Source organism: Chelonia mydas, chromosome 1 (assembly GCF_015237465.2).
Source record: "Chelonia mydas isolate rCheMyd1 chromosome 1, rCheMyd1.pri.v2, whole genome shotgun sequence".
NCBI classification, from domain to species: domain Eukaryota; kingdom Metazoa; phylum Chordata; order Testudines; family Cheloniidae; genus Chelonia; species Chelonia mydas.
In genome coordinates, this window is record NC_057849.1 from 226,885,630 (window position 1) to 226,893,509 (window position 7,880).

Consider the following 7,880-nt stretch of genomic DNA (forward strand, 5'->3'; position numbering starts at 1 on the left):
CACCCATCAGAATTTTTTACCAAATTCAAGTTACTGGACCAAATTCTGCCACCTTTGACACCTCCACAGCTTCGCTGAAAGCAGCAAGGTAGCTGCAAAGGTGTCACTGAGGGAAGAACTTGGCTTGTATATTCTATTATGTTCTAGTTCTTAACTCTACCAGAAGATATTGTTGTAAGGTTAGCCATGGTCAAAGTTTTTAAAGTTTTAATGCCTGCTGATATGGCTGTAAATGGGAGACCGCCATTTGAGAAATGATCATTCCTTATGTTATTTAAGATCTGGTGCCCAACTACACTCAACCTTAGTGAATGTAATTACAATCTATGAGATGCTTAAGAAAAAGCCTCCCAAAGAGCTCTTGCCTGTTTTTTTCTGGTTTATAGGCTTCCTGGATCACTAGGGATGTTTCACCAATATCAATGTGGGCTGGTCGGGGAAGGTTCACAATGCTCACATCTTCAAGAACACAGGACTGTTCAGAAAGCTGTAAGCAGGGACATTCTTTTCCAACTGGCAGATTACCACTGGTGAGATTGAAAAGCCAGTAGTGATCCTGGGGGCCCAGCCTATCCCTTGCTCCCCTGGCTCATGAAGCCATACACTGGCCAACTTGACAGCACCAAGGAAAGATTCAGCTACCAGCTCAGCAGGTGCAGAATGACAGTCAAATGTGCTTTCGGTAGATTGAAGGGATGGTGGTGGTGTTTAATCACAAGGTTGTAGATTAGCAGTGTTTACTCACAAGATTGGATCTCAGTGAGAAAAGTATCCCAATGGTTATAGCTGCCTGCTGTGTTCTGCATAATATCTGTGAAGCAAAGGCGGGCGGGGGAGGGGGAGAGAGAGAGGGCAGCAGCTGTCTGCTGATTTTGAATAGCCAGACACAAGGGCCATTACAAGAGCTCAGCATGGAGCTCTGTGGCTCTGGGAATCTTTGAAAGAGCACTCAAATGATCAGTCATATTATTGTGCTGTGCTTGACTGTGCTCTGGCCCGTAGGGTTTTGTGAGCTGTTAGAAATTGTGTATTGCTCAGTGTACATTGAGAAATATGACACGGTCTTTTAATGAACATAGGAATTATGCGATACAATTATAATTACTACAGTGTGTGTCAGAACCTATGACTTATGTGGTGCTTGCTGTACATTTACACATATGACTGGGTACTTTGTTGAACCTTTAAGTTCTGTAGTGCTTACAAGTACTAAGTGCTTTGAGTACCACTATGCCTTTCTGCAGTATATGGAGTGAACTAATAAAGATGTCTTTATTTTAAAAAAATAGAATTTTATTGAGTGGAATAAAACCGTGCAAAAAATTAAAAAGAACAATGCAATACAAATGTCTAACCTAAATTAACTAAAGGGAACTTCAAAATTAGAAAGGCAGCTAACATTTCTGTCCATTTAATGCACAAATGCAGTTCATTTTGGCTACGCATACACTGACCTGTGAGAGGCACAGTCGGTGTTTGTGAAGTTGTGATTGTTTTAACTGTTCTCCAGAGTGGAGTGGTTGTGGTAGGGATGTGATCTATGATGCCTCGTAAAACGTTGAGGAGTAGAGGGAGCAGCCACTATTGAGTTTTCCAGGGACTGCAAAGGGTGGCAAGTCTGGTGATTGCCAGACCTGTAGGTCAAGTAGAATCTGTAGCATTTGTGTGTGCTGGCTGTCCTGGTGTGCCCACTATGTCCTGGTGCATTTCTCTCTTCAGTTTCTCCTGTCCTCTCTGTCTCTCTCCATCCTGTCTGCCATGTCAACCCCCCAGGTCCTTTGTTTGTGGTCTGGTGCAGCACTGGTTTTGCAGGATCTCACTAAACATATCCTCTTCATCTGCGTCCAGTGTTCTGCGGGTGTGGAGAGGCACCCCTCAAGACTGCAACAGCTACAGACAAAACAGACAGATGTATCATTGAATTTACAGCCACAACGGAAAGTGAAGGATAAGTTTCAGAACTCCCTTCCCTTATTCCCGTAAAGTTTTAAATAAGCCATGCTTATTAACACTTCAGCTTTGGAGAGCCTCTGCATAGCACCGATCTACAATCTCACCCATGGTGAATATGGCCTGCCAGGCGCAGCAGGGTGGGTTAGGAGGAGGGCATTAAGATTGTTGGTTGTATGAAACAATAAAATTTCAGTCTTATTCCAAGGGTACATATATAGGGCAATGGCACTGAATATTGGCACTGAAGGTAACAATACTAATGGAAACTGCGTGATCATGAGAGACTTTAACTTCCTAGATATAGACTGGAGGACGAGTGCTAGCAATAATAATAGGGCTCAGATTTTCCTAGATGCGATAGCTGATGGATTCCTTCATCAAGTAGTTCCTGAACTGACTAGAGGGGATGCCATTTTAGATTTGGTTTTGGTGAGTAGTGAGGACCTCATAGAAGAAATGGTTGTAGGGGATAATCTTGGTTCGAGTGATCATGAGCTAATTCAGTTCAAACTGAACGGAAGGATTAACAAAAATAAATCTAGGGTAGGCAAGTAGGGTTTTTGATTTCAAAAGGGCTGACTTTCAAAAATTAAGGAAATTAGTTAGGGAAGTGGATTGGACTGAAGAACTTATGGCTCTAAAGGTAGAGGAGGTCTGGGATTACTTTAAATCAAAGCTGCAGACGCTGTCGGAAGCCTGCATCCCAAGAAAGGGGAAAAAATTCATAGGCAGGAGTTGTAGACCAAGATGGATGAGCAAGCATCTCAGAGAGGTGATTCAGAAAAAAGCAGAAAGCATACAGGGAGTGGAAGATGGGAAGGATCAGCAAGGAAAGCTACTTATTGAGGTCAGAACATGTAGGGATAAAGTGAGACGGGCTAAAAGTCAAGTAGAGTTGGACCTTGCAAAGGGAATTAAAACCAATAGTAAAAGGTTCTATATAAATAAGAAGAAAACAAAGAAAGAAGAAGTGGGACCGCTAAACACTGAGGATGGAGTGGAGGTCAAGAATAATCTAGGCATGGCCCAATAGCTAAACAAATACTTTGCCTCAGTCTTTAATAAGGCTAAAGAGGATCTTAGGGATAATGGTAGCATGACAAATGGGAATGAGGATATGGAGGTAGATATTACCATATCTGAGGTAGAAGCGAAACTCAAGCAGCTTAATGGGACTAAATTGGGGAGCCCAGATAATCTTCATCCAAGAATATTAAAGGAATTGGCACCTGAAATTGCAAGCCCATTAGCAAGAATTTTTAATGAATCTGTAAACTCAGGGGTTATACCATATGATTGGAGAATTGCTAACATATTTCCTATTTTTAAGAAAGGGAAAAAAAAGTGATCCGGGTAACTACAGGCCTGTTAGTTTGACATCTGTAGTATGCAAGGTCTTGAAAAAAATTTTGAAGGAGAAAGTAGTTAAGGACATTGAGGTAAATGGGACAAAATACAACATAGTTTTACAAAAGGTAGATCGTGCCAAACCAACCTGATCTCCTTCTTTGAGAAAGTAACAGATTTTTTTAGACAAAGGAAACGCAGTGGATCTAATTTACCTAGATTTCAGTAAGGCGTTTGATACCATGCCACATGGGGAATTATTAGTTAAATTGGAAAAGATGGGGATCAATATGAAAATTGAAAGGTGGATAAGGAATTGGTTAAAGGGGAGACTACAAGGGGTCCTACTGAAAGGTGAACTGTTAGGCTGGAGGGAGGTTACCAGTGGAGTTCCTCAAGGATCAGTTTTGGGACCAATCTTATTTAATCTTTTTATTACTGACCTCGGCACAAAAAGTGGGAGTGTGCTAATAAACTTTGCGGATGATACAAAGCTGGGAGGTATTGCCAATTTAGAGAAGGACCGGGATATCATACAGGAGGATCTGGATTACCTCGTAAACTGGAGTAATAGTAAGAGGATGAAATTTAATAGTGAAAAGTGTAAGGTTATATATTTAGGGATTAATAACAAGAATTTTAGTTATAAGCTGGGGACACATCAATTAGAAGTAAAGGAGGAGGAGAAGGACCTTGGAGTATCGGTTGATCAGAGGATGACTGTGAGCTGCCAATGTGATATGGCTGTGAAAAAAGCTAATGCGGTCTTGGGATGCATCGGTTGAGGTATTTCCAGGAGAGATAAGGAGGTTTTAGTACCGTTATACAAGGCACTGGTGAGACCTCACCTGGCATACTGTGTGCAGTTCTGGTCTCCCATGTTTAAGAAGGATGAATTCAAACTGGAACAGGTACAGAGAAGGGCTACTAGGATGATCCGAGGAATGGAAAACTTGTCTTATGAAAGGAGTCTCAAGGAGCTTGGCTTGTTTAGCCTAACTAAAAGAAGGTTGAGGGGAGCGATGATTGCTCTCTATAAATATATCAGAGAGATAAATACCGGAGAGGGAGAGGAATTAGTTAAGCTCAGTACCAACGTGGACACAAGAACAAATGGATATAAACTGGTCATTGGGAAGTTTAGACTTGAAATTAGATGAAGGTTTCTAACCATCAGAGGAGTGAAGTTTTGGAATAGCCTTCCAAGGGAAGTAGTGGGGGCAAAAGACCTATCTGGCTTTAAGATTAAACTCGATAAGTTTATGGAGGAGATGGTATGATGCGATAACATGATTTTGGTAATTAATTGATCTTTAAATATTCATGGTAAATAGGCCTAATGGCCTGTGATGGGATGTTAGATGGGGTGGGATCTGAGTTACCCAGGAAAGAATTTTCTGTAGTATCTGGCTGGTGAATCTTGCCCATATGCTCAGGGTTTAGCTGATCGCCATATTTGGGGTCGGGAAGGAATTTTCCTCCAGGGCAGATTGGAAGAGGCCCTGGAGGTTTTTCGCATTCCTCTGTAGCATGGGTCACGGGTCACTTGCTGGAGGATTCTCTGCTCCTTGAAGTCTTTAAACCACGATTTGAGGACTTCAATAGCTCAGACATAGGTGAGAGGTTTTTCGCAGGGGTGGGTGGGTGAGATTCTGTGGCCTGCATTGTGCAGGAGGTCGGACTAGATGATCATAATGGTCCCTTCTGACCTTAGTGTCTATGAATCTATATCTATTCCTGTATCTGTAATTTTCACTCCATGCATCTGAAGAAGTGGGTTTTTTACTCACGAAAGCTTATGCTCAGATAAATCTGTTAGTCTTTAAGGTGCACCGGACTCCTCTTTGTTTTTGTGGATACAGACTAACGTGGCTACCCCTCTGATGGTGATATTACAGTTGTACCTAGATGTCCCAATCAGGATTGGGACCACTTGTGCTAAGCCTCATACAAACATACATGAGTAGTCCCTGCCCTGAAGAGTTTGAAGTCTCACTAGACAAGGCTGGCAAAGAGTGCAGGGGAAAGACATACAACATACAAACACAGTGATCAAATTGGAGAAGCGCAGAATAGAAGGGATTTGGTGGCAGATTATGTCACAGCACAGTCTCTTCTGGATAGTTCCTTTCTCCTAAGATTATTCAGTTTTCTCTATTTTTTTGTTAATGGCTCATCTTCTATCCCTTTCTGATAAGGAGGCAGTTGACTGTATCAAACAATTTAGGTTTCCAAAAATCCTTAATAAATTATGTCTGAAATGTGGCATTGTTGCCCTGCTGATACAAATGAACCAGTGCAAAGGATATATGTGCAAGAGCAAACATGCTTCAAGGCCATATGTAGAGCTGGTCAGAAATGTCGTCCTGACCCTCCCCCCTGTAGAATGTTGGTTTTTATATTGAAAAACCTCAAAACTATTGAACACCTCAACAGTTTCACATTTTGTTCAAAAAAATTCATTGGGGGCTGGGGTTGATGAAAAACTGAAAAATTTTGAAGCAAACAGTTTCCACAACATTATTTTGTTGAAAACCCAGTTTTCTGTTGGAGGGGGAAAATATTTCAATGGAAAATAATCAGCCAGCCCCAACTGCATGAAACTGCTTTGTAGCATGCTCTAAAATGTGCCAAGATTCATCAGTACCAGCTGGTTGCAAAAAAAATTGCATTCACCCCTTTCCAGAAAAGAGACATTATCTGAATACAAAACATTTTGCACCTACACAGGAAAAGAGAGAGAGCCCTTTAGTGGAATTTCTCCTTGTTTTTACTGTAAGAACTCCAACTGGTGGCTTTGAATTCTCCCTAAAATTACTGGGTGGAATCAAGTAGAATTGTTGTAAGTACTGCAGCAAAGTGACAAAAAGAATGAGGACTGCAGTCAGTATAGAATTTCCTACACTCACTAAAAAATTTCTGATCCAGGTTAAAGCATAGACCATTATTATTATTTTATTTTATTATGTAGATGTAGGGCCAGATCCTCAGCAAGTGTAAATCAGCATGGCTCTATTGACTAGAGCAATGGTTCCCAAACTTGTTCTGCCGCTTGTGCAGGGAAAGCCCGTGCCGGGCTGGGCTGGTTTGTTTACCTGCCACGTCCGCAGGTTCGGCCGATCGCGGTTCCCAGTGGCCGCGGTTCGCTGCTCCAGGCCAATGGGAGCTGCTGGCACGGGCCAAGAGATGTACTGGCTGCCGCTTCCAGCAGCTCCCATTTGCCTGGAGCCGCAAACCGCGGCCACTGGGAGCCGCGAACCGCGGCCACTGGGAGCCGCGATTGGCCGAACCTGCGGACGCGGCAGGTAAAGAAACCGGCCCGGCAGGGGCTTTCCCTGCACAAGCGTGGAACAAGTTTGGGATCCACTGGACTAGAGCAATTCTAGATTACATACATGTGTTATAACCTGGCCCAGGAGCTCTCTGTATAGTCACTGGTCTGTTTTGATTGGACCCTGTAGCTGGGTCCCACATGCTTCCAACCCCACTGGGTCTCGGTTGGGTAGAGTCAGAGTCTAATCACTGATTCTGGCTCTGGGACCTTAGGGTATGCGCCCGGGCTCTGACCTCTTATCTGATGCCCTTCCTTGAGACATGGGATATTGCTGTCTAGCTGTCTTAGCCCCTGAAACCAGTGTCTCAGATGTCCTGAGCCCCGCAGTCATTTACACATGCTCCCTCAGAGTTCCACCTAGGCTGTGGGAAGTCTGGGCTTCTAGTTTAACGTATTCTGAGACAACATATTGCAAGGAACCGAGGCTCAGCAAATAAGTCTCATGACCACAGAAACTTTACTCTTAAAGCACTCAAGTCATACTGTTTTTTTTAAAAAAACATCGAAGTTGTGAGATGCACTCTCCCTTAGTCTGAGCTCACCCCTCCTGTGAGCCTGTGGTTCAGAAGCATTCCAGGCTGGGCAGAATTTCTTCAGCCCTTTCTCTCCTGCATGTCCAATGTGTGACAATGGTTGGCCCCTTGCAAGGGCCCCTCCCTGAAATGGAGACCCTGTTTCTTTGCCATGTGCTCCACTGGGACACTCCAATTCTCAACCCTACCCGACCCAGTGGGGTTGGAAGCATGTGGGACCCAGCAATTGGTCCAATCACAACAGACTGGTGACTGTACAGAGGGGTGTTGGGCCAAGTTATAACAGATGTATGTAACCGAGCATTGCTCTAGTCAATAGAGCTATGCTGATTTACACCTGCTGAGGATCAGGCCCTACATCTATATAAAAATAGTAATAATAAAGGTCTATGTTTTAACCTCGATCAGAAATTCTTTAGCAAGTGCACAAAATTCTATACTGACTGCAGTCCTTCCTCCTTCCTTCCTCCCGAGTCATGCATATAGCACCTGCAAGCCCCTGTGTAGGAAAAAATGTGATTGGCCAGCAGGTGGAAGACAAAGTTGATGGCCCCAGATTACAGTCTTGATGGTTTCTCTGTGACAGTGCTTCAGTGAGGTGGCAAATGCTGGGTCTGGGCAACTCTCTGGAATGCCGCACAATAGGCTGCACTGGGGCACAGTTAGCCCTGTGTTCAATAGCTAGTACAAAATGCAATTCATAATCTGATATA